This window comes from Austrofundulus limnaeus, unplaced genomic scaffold (genome assembly GCF_001266775.1).
Source record: "Austrofundulus limnaeus strain Quisiro unplaced genomic scaffold, Austrofundulus_limnaeus-1.0 Scaffold341, whole genome shotgun sequence".
Classification (NCBI taxonomy): Eukaryota; Metazoa; Chordata; class Actinopteri; order Cyprinodontiformes; family Rivulidae; genus Austrofundulus; species Austrofundulus limnaeus.
Genome location: NW_013952743.1, coordinates 635464 through 644569, shown reverse-complemented (window position 1 = coordinate 644569; position 9106 = coordinate 635464).

Below are 9106 nucleotides of genomic sequence, written 5' to 3'. Positions count from 1 at the left end.
GTACGAACGGTTCTTGCATGAGGCCCATTGTTCCTGTGATAAGCTGTACCGTTTTCATCGCCTACCAACAGATGMTGAAACAAAGAGAAACTGGCTGAAAATTTTAAACTTGAAAAGATATCATACCACCCAAAATGCTATACGTGTTCTCGTTTCATTTTGTGGGCAAAAACAACGGAAGAAAACCCGCATCGTTCTTTGTGGCTGGGTTACGAGAAACCACCAGAAAAAAGACRCCGGATCCTCCAGAGTGTCGACAGCAGTGACACGAGAACACCGGGTATGATTTCAGAGACAGCATTTAGTTTTATGATTTTATGTAGTCATTTAAAGTATGTATTTTAGACCAACATCTGTTCAATTTTCCATTGGGATCAGGAATACAAAATAGAACAGTAACACAGTAGACAATAGATCAGTAAGAAAATGAGCAAAGTTTTTATTCTCCCCTAAAGGAATATCTGATTTGGGACACAGCAATAAGCATATTCAATTCGCACACTTATTGATTTATTTAAATGTTCAAGAGTTCGCAAACGTGATTGACTGCAGCCTAGCTAGCTAGCTTGCTAGCCGCTATCATCTCCGATGCTAACACAAATGAATAGTCTCTTTCTCACTTGTCAGCGCCGACCTCTCAGTTATCGAGGGCAGCTGCTCAGTTACTGGTGCCTGCCGGCCTTTTATCAGTAATCAGATCAATGGCTGGCTTAGGAATAAAAATAGCCTCCTGCTACAAGGAAGGAGGATCATGTAGCAACCGCTGGCCATCATACAGCGCTAATAAACACTCCACGCTGTGTCCTGTACTTAGCACTATCATGGCTGTTTTTTATAGCTAGTTGTCTGCTTACAGCTAACTTGCAAAACATCGCTTGGCTTTACACTAAAAGATTAAAACACAGAGTGCCTGAGAAGACATTCAATACTCACGCTTGATTGTCGGACACAAAACGTTTGAGGATTWAAAAAATGGTCCTGGAAATGACGTAGCTGCGCATTTCTTTCCAGGTCACTGATCTGTCACTCAAGAAATCTCTATCCAATAGGTAAAGACATCTCAGAAGACCCGCCCCTCTCCATATATGTTCTGTGAGAATTGAGAGCAAAAAATGAGAGAGCGCAAAGGAGAGCCAGCATAACTGCAAAGCTGGTAGAGAGAGCAAAACTCTTATCACTGAGAATGAAACAGAGGAAACTGATAACAAAATATATTTTTCTAACAAAAACAAGACAAAGACTTTACAGTATTGCTTTAAGATTTTGATTGCAGATTGTAAGCTTTGCTTTTGAATCAAATTTTCAACGTTATTTTTGATCAAATTCTTAATTTTTGTTTGAACATCAAAGAGTTTTTCTCAATATTATTGTCACAAATCTAATCTCATACAGAAAGGTCTGGCAAATCCCCGCTAAGGCTTTTGTGGAGTGTGCTCCTGTGCAAAAAAAAAGAAGAAACATGAGTCAAAAATAGAATATCTGCCTAAATTTCATTCAAATGTGAAACATATTGATCTGAAAATTCCATTTTTACCTTACACCCTCTGTTGTTGCTCTACACTTTGGTTTGGCAGACTGCACAGCCATCTTATCCACAGGGCCAGGCTTAGTACCCTATTCAGTTATGCAGGACACAGTTATAAGTTATACAGTTAGAAAATGTAACAAAATGAGTCTATTATTGAAGAGAAAACATGCTAATGTTCTGGGTTTGTGCCACTGCTGTTCTCCGTCTGTACAGCTTAGTACAGGGGGGACCACTGACAGCTTCAGCTCAGAATAATGTGCTGACTGGAACAGCAAAGCCACACAGTGATCGCGTAATGCTGCACCAGCAACACAAGTGCAACTGTGGTGAATCAGCTCCACAGGACAGGAGTCTTTCAGGACCACCTGCATAAGTAAAAGTGTCATAGCAAGTACTTATCTTAGTTTGGTCACTCATTAGCCATTCTTTCAGGATGCAATCTTGTTTCTCAAATATTTTCTATAACTAATGTTATATAATCATGGAACAATTATCATGTGGTTTTATATTTGATTTGGAGTATGTTTATGAAGGCCAAGAGTAGGCTAATACATTTAATAACCACAAGATTGCATCTTGAATGATTGAATCATGAATGGCTGAGATAAAGAAAACTTGATTTAAAAACACTTTTAATCCAGAGGAGACTTGCAAGGTAAAGGTAAAAATACCTGGATAATGTTCCAAGGACTGCAACTGTATTTTTTAGATTCAATTAAAATAATATTCATGAATTACCACAACTTAACACTGGGTTAAAATAAAGTAACATAAAAAAGCATAAATGATGAAGAACAATGCATGCAGCAAATAACCCAATTGGGACAAGCAAGGCCAAACTCACCTGTAAACATATTTGTCAATTCATCTCATGCTTATTTAAGAATTAATTACCACCTCAGCTAAATCCCCATTAACATTAGAAAAGTCGGGTTATTGAACCAACAATCTTGAAATTGTCATCTTAACAATCCTAGCTTCACCCTACACTTAAAGTGTGGTTTTTCAGCTTTCTTCATGGACCTGTGGCACACAGAGTGCCCTGACAACGACTTCACCTGTGTCCTGATTTTTGCTAGAAACTGGGAAGGGCAGAATATTACAATAACGATTAAAAACATGAGCAGTTTATTTTACATGTGTAAAACCTGTTTCTATAACCAAGTACATAAAAAATGACCACGTCGCTACCTTTAGCCACAAAAACAGGTAGCAACACCACAACGTTACTTACCCTCGTAATTGTGCAGGTAACTCGAGATACACAATTTAAATCCCTTGTTACACTTGCTTGTCAGAGAAGGAGACCAGGCATCAACGATACGATGGACATTGCTGATACTTATCTTGGGCAGCTCTTGAAAACATCTAGAGAACGGCATTTTCACTGATCCGGATAGAGACCGGGTTTAAACCGGAAACTGGAATGCCGACTACCCGTCAAGGCAAGTACGTCATGACACATGTGCACAGAGCCTATAGCAAACATTGCAGCAAATTGCTGAATTTAGCAGAAATGAACTATAAGTGACACAAACAACTCAAATTAGCAAAATGAATTACAAAAAAGTATTTGAAAAAGCACATAAATAGCAGACATAAGCTGAATTTTAGCTATAATAGCAGAAAAATCTAAAATCTGCATAAAAAATCTAAAGGTAGACTCAAGTTGAAAATAGCACCCAGATGGTGAAAGTGTTGTAAAAAAACAAACAAAAGAAAAAAAACATAAAACTACTAAAAAGTGATAATACAGTCGTGTATGGAGACTAATCAATGCCAATCACATTCATACTCCTGTCAGTATAGTCGATTTACATCATTTCACTGACATCAGTAACTGATGCCTCCATATTTAAATATCCTACTCAGCATGTCAGAAAGCTTTTCTGAGATAAACTTTAAAGTTTATAAATGATAGTTGAGTTTTTGTATGATATTCTAACTGTTCAGAAAGAAAACATTTATTTTATCAGATTATAAAAGATCTCATGAAGAATTTGAATACTCCAGATTATCTGGTCAACCTAATCAATTTGTTTTTAATCTAGGCAATTTCTTGAAGTAACTTTATTTCTATGATTATTGTAGAGGTATAGCTTCTCACTGGGCATGAAGACACGAGGAATTGCTGAAATGTCTCCAAACATTTGAGGAGGTTCTGACTTCTTTGTATGATTTTGTTAAATTCTTTTTATTTTTTGAGTTGCAGAGACTCGCAGTCTTGTTGCTTGAATTGTGGGCATAGCTACAAGCACAAGAATGGCATTAGATTGACCACCCCGGATTCCACCCCCAAAGAAGATCGTAGATTTTGTATTTGCATTTAGATTTTGCTAAACATTGTTTTATGATCCTACAGTATATATATTTTATAAATGTGTATGTTTAAAAATAGCTGAATTTTAGCCCTTTGTAAAATTAGCACTGTAGTTAGCATTAGTTGTTAGTTTAATTTAGAATTAGCATTCATAATCAGCATGTGATCATTCTTAGCTACTCCACTACAAATATCATCTCATTAAGTCTTAAAATGTCTGAATTAGCGCCTTTTAAATTTAGCTGTAATCACACAAAATATCAGCTCAATATTTCTTAAAACAGCTAAATTAAAGCCATTTGGATTTAGCTGTGGTGACCATCTTGAATTTTCAAATCCAGAATAGTTTTTTTTTATTTATATGTGCCCCCACAAAAAGAAAACATCTTGGCCACTCCTGTGCCACCCTGTGCCAAAGAGTTTAGCGCTGCCCCTAGTAAAAGCACAAAATTTAAATTTCTTCTCTGAAATTTGTCACATACTTGCAGCAGACATCTCTAAGATTGTATTCACACCTTATAGTCCGGTAGACTCGGTTCGATTGGGGACCAAAATTGCAAGATTTGTTTACATTTTCAGTTGGTGCGGGTCACATTCACACTGCACTTTGTCAAATGAACTAAACCCTGTGAACAACCTGTTCCCTCCCTTGCCTGTGTTGCTGCTGCACCAAGAACCACTGAAGGAAGCAACACGAAAACATCTGAAGAAGACATGTTYATAAAAATGGAGTAACGTCATATTATAGTTGTTGGGTTATTTATTTATTTTTTGGTAAATGTGCCAAACAAATAGTCTCCGACAATGATCAGCATGAGCGGAAAATGAGGCAGAACCGTGGAGAATATTGTTTTCCAACACAAGGCAGCTGAGACGGCTCCATGTGAGGCAGCGTTCATTGAGAAGGAGTGCATCCAACTTCACAGCAGTGATGTCCACCTTATACAGACATGGAGTGAGGTATTTACAAGATATGAGGAACTTTATTACTGTTATTACTCAGAATGTCCTGCGTTTTAGTCTGCTGCCTGCTTTTGGGGCGGTCTCTGGTCCGCTTGCCTTTCATACATGCAATCAAACAACWCCAGAGTTCACTTCAACCAAACTGAGACCTAGGTTTTCAGCAGACCAGAGTTTGCTTTTTTGGTCTGAATCAGAGTTTGATTACATGTTCACACCGCCCCAAAAAAAAACAGACTTTCCAGGAAAAAGCTTGATTAAAGTGAACTAAACAGGCCTGGTGTGAATGCATCCTGAAGCCGGGTTCCCACCAGATGCGTTTTGAGCAGCAAAAATGCTCCCAACACCTCAGGTTGGATGCACTGAAGCACGTTCGGTGTGAACACAGCAGCAGACTAGATGCGCGTCTGAAGATGGAGGAGCGTCTTGGTTTTTTTCCGGTCTGTCTTTAATGATGGGTGAAATAAAGATAAAATAAAGAAAATGGCTTTGCTCTATTTACTAAAGAGCAAGCGAACGTTGCGCACATCAGATAATTAATTCACCAGATAATTTAGAGGCGGTTTGTTCGGTTAGTTTCGCCACTCCAGAAGCTGCAAGCTGACGGACTTTATTTTTTTTGTCCCGAGCTCAGCGAGCTGCTGACCCACATTGGTGCTGATATCTCCAGCCAGAACACCAACTGCAGATGGTCAATTTCAGCTAAAGAGCTCCTGTGAGACTGTGTCGGGTTCAGGAAACCATCACGTGGAAAAATTATTCTCTCTGATTGGTTGCTGCTGCGCGCCGAGAAGCCAAAAGTTCAATTTTTGAACTTGAGCAGCCGCTGCTTTGGACGCTACGCATGCACGGAAAATGCTCTGCCGCATCCTACCACTACCTTGCGYGCGGCGCTAAACTGGCAACACGCTGCGCTGCTCCTAGATGCGCGTCCACCATAGACTTTGCATGTAAACTGGCTGCTTTGGCTGCTCAAAACACGTTTGGTGGGAACCCGGTGTGACTGCTCTCGGTTTAGTTAAAATAATTCCAGAGCTGTGGTATACCTCATGTACTGGAGATCTCTTTTGACAGAAAGTACACACTGAATCTAAAAACTGCTGATAAATAATAATTATAAAAAAATTAATAAAATTTTTCCACATTTCCCTGTCTTTTGAGGTGAATAACAAAATACTGTGAGACACAAGATATGAGAACAGTTTATCTAATGATTAAAATCTATAATTTGTTTCCATGTCAGTCACGTGTGTCTGTGACTGATGGAAGCAGACTGAACTCAGTGGGATGCTGCTAAGTTTGTGTGACGTTTTAACTCAAATAAATTTTCCTGTAACACATGAGCTGTGTTATTAGAGCCTGTCATTTGTCTCCCTTCCATGTTCATTCTTTAATAACTTGATATAATGGTGACATGGTGTGGTCTGATTTAATAAGACAGCTGGATGGAGTGATGTAAGACAGATGGTTTGATGATCCATCTACCTGAAAACATCTGCTTTCTTCTTTCAGAGATCCCTGTCTGAATGTTGGCACTGAGGTGATGAGGAGATGAAACAGGGCTGAGCAGAAACTTCTAACACGACACAGGCTCGTTTTGACAGCTGATCACATGAACACTGAAAAAAACCTGAAATCCATTTGCGCACACAGTGAAAACAACAAGAGGCTGATGTGGAAAAATGGAGCTCAAACATCTTAGAAAGTTTCAGAGATGAGCTGAACTAAAACTACAGAAGCTTTGATGTGCTGATGCCTCCATCATGTTGCAAGGTTCAGTGGATAAGTTCTGAAATATTGTTTATTGGAAAAATATAACTTAATCCTGACCAAAGTAATGAGCTAACAGCTAATCTGAGTGACTACAATGGACTGGTGTCATCTTAAAATAACAAACATTTAATACAAACAATATTGAATGGATCTTTTCACCATCCTCAATTTCATCTTCTATAATTTTTTCTTTTTAAGAGATTTTCAGACAGTCAAGGGCAACACCAAAAACAAGTTTGAGAAAAGAGCTCAAACTGTTGAGCCACTTAATGATGGGGTGGTGGATGGCAWTCTGAAAGGAGATGAGAGTTAGGAMTCTGTGTAACGCTTCTACCTTTAAGATTACATTACAAATAAATTGTCTGAGTTTGTTTCACTGTCAGGGCTACATGGGGAGAGTGAGAATCCAAGCATCCAGGAGGATGTGGCAAGGAGACTGAGGTGGAATGTGGGCAGGCAGGTAAGTGGAGCATTCCCTAAAGACTTCAACCTAAGAAGTTTGCAGAAACACACAATTCCAGTTGTGAGAAGAGTCGGTTTATACAGCTGCCAAACACCGAGAAGTGACAAGAGGAGAGATGACACAGGCAAGTCACTAAATAAAAAATAAAATAAAAAACAGGAAAGACTCATGAGCGCTAAACTCAGCCGGTCGTTTGCACCACAGTGGCTGCAACAATCTACAGTGAGTGCCCTGACTGCTGGACGCAGGTGTGTCAGCTGGAACCGTGACTCAAATACAGACAGCTCCACCTGCAGAAAAATGGGAAGGAAGGACGAGGAAAAACAGGACTTCTCACAGATAATACTGCATGTAGGGTCCCAGGCTGSATTGAAAGTGCTAAAGCTATCTGCTTCTGTGGTTTTAGCCCTGCTCAAACTAGCCATTAGCTCATCAATCCTGTCATACTTAAACTCTGTTTMTTCAAAAATAAACTTTTAAAATATGATCTGCAACAGTTGAGATAATTGTTGACAACATTCTACAGTTCCTAAATAAAAAGTCTGAAAGATTTTATTTTCACACAGCTGATTGTTTGTAGTTTTAGCCCAGTGGCATGCGAATACTGTATGTCATGAATTTCTTTAGTTTATTATTTTTTTCCTACGGAAGTTCTGGACCAGATAGTTTTCCCCACACCTGAAGGTTCTCTAAATAACTTCTTCCTCTTCCAGAGAACACTGCAGGGTTACGTTTTAGTCTCATTGTAGCCACACTGACACTTGGCATGTGGATGTTTGCCTATTAGTGCCAGTCCTCCCTGTTCAGTCTACCGATTCCCAATATCATCCTCAACAGCTTCTCTTGTTCTGCTTTGCCTGCTTCTTACTGACACCAGCACTACGAAGGGAAAAAACACGTTTTTTTTTTGTCAATCCTATAAGGATTTTTATAACTTTAGATTTTAAATTTGATTAAAAATGATTGGCTTTACGCAAAGTTTTTTTTCAGGCTTGCTGCTCTATGAGGTGGCTCTCACATTATTTCCTGCTTTATAAATCCTGCCACCAAGGTCTCTGTGACAGTTTCTGATCGGACTTCGGCCTTTCTGTGATTTARTTTCTTGTGCTGAGGGGTTGTGGAATGTTATATAGACTTCTGCTATAATAAGCTTAGGGTTGTGTCTGAACATGTGTCATTAAAAACAGTCAAATCTTTCTCTTATAAACAATCTGAGGGAATCTGGATCAACTTAAACGCTTCAAGACTTTTACTTCACACATCCTCCATATTCATGGACAAATGATCCAAATACAATTTAAAAACTCATTTCTAGTCATGCTGCMATGCTCAAGTAGCACAGAAAATGATAAATATAGCTCTTTTAAAATAGMTTATAATTTTTACTCCTTTGTGTTGCTTTACTTCATTGGATAGTGTGGGAACAATGCTGGAGGAAAACTTCTCATCTTCACATCCTGAAGTTAAATTCTGCTCTGTCTTTAGCTGTATTCTGCCGATTTTATTTTTAGAACATTTTGTCTCACCGGACTAGTTCTGGATCTCCTGAATTAAAGCGAATAAAGACCTTATGTGTCAATGTGAAGCCAAGTTCAAGTTTTTTCAATTTTTATTTTTTTTTATTGGTTTGTGGGACACATTTGGCTGCCATGAAAACCAAGGAATCATATAGATGCCWGTGTTGGTGTTTTCTTTTGACTGTAAGCAAAATATCTCATAAACCACTGGGTGTATTTTAATGAAACTCGGTGATCGTTAGATGAACTGATTTCTTTTTGGTGTTGAGCTATTGCAGATGGCGACCCCAGATGACTGACCCTGGCAAACACAAAGATGGATTTAACACAGTCTTAGATAATATATAGATTATCTATATACAATATATAGATTGTAGATTTGGTGTGGTAGTGAGTTAACCCAAATACATTTTATGCAGGGTTGCCAGATTGGACTGACAGTTTCCAGCCCAACTGCAATGTAAAACCCGCCCAACCACAAAAAAACCAGCCCAAATCTTAACGTCCATTGAGACTCATGTTAAAGACGTGGAACTATATATATA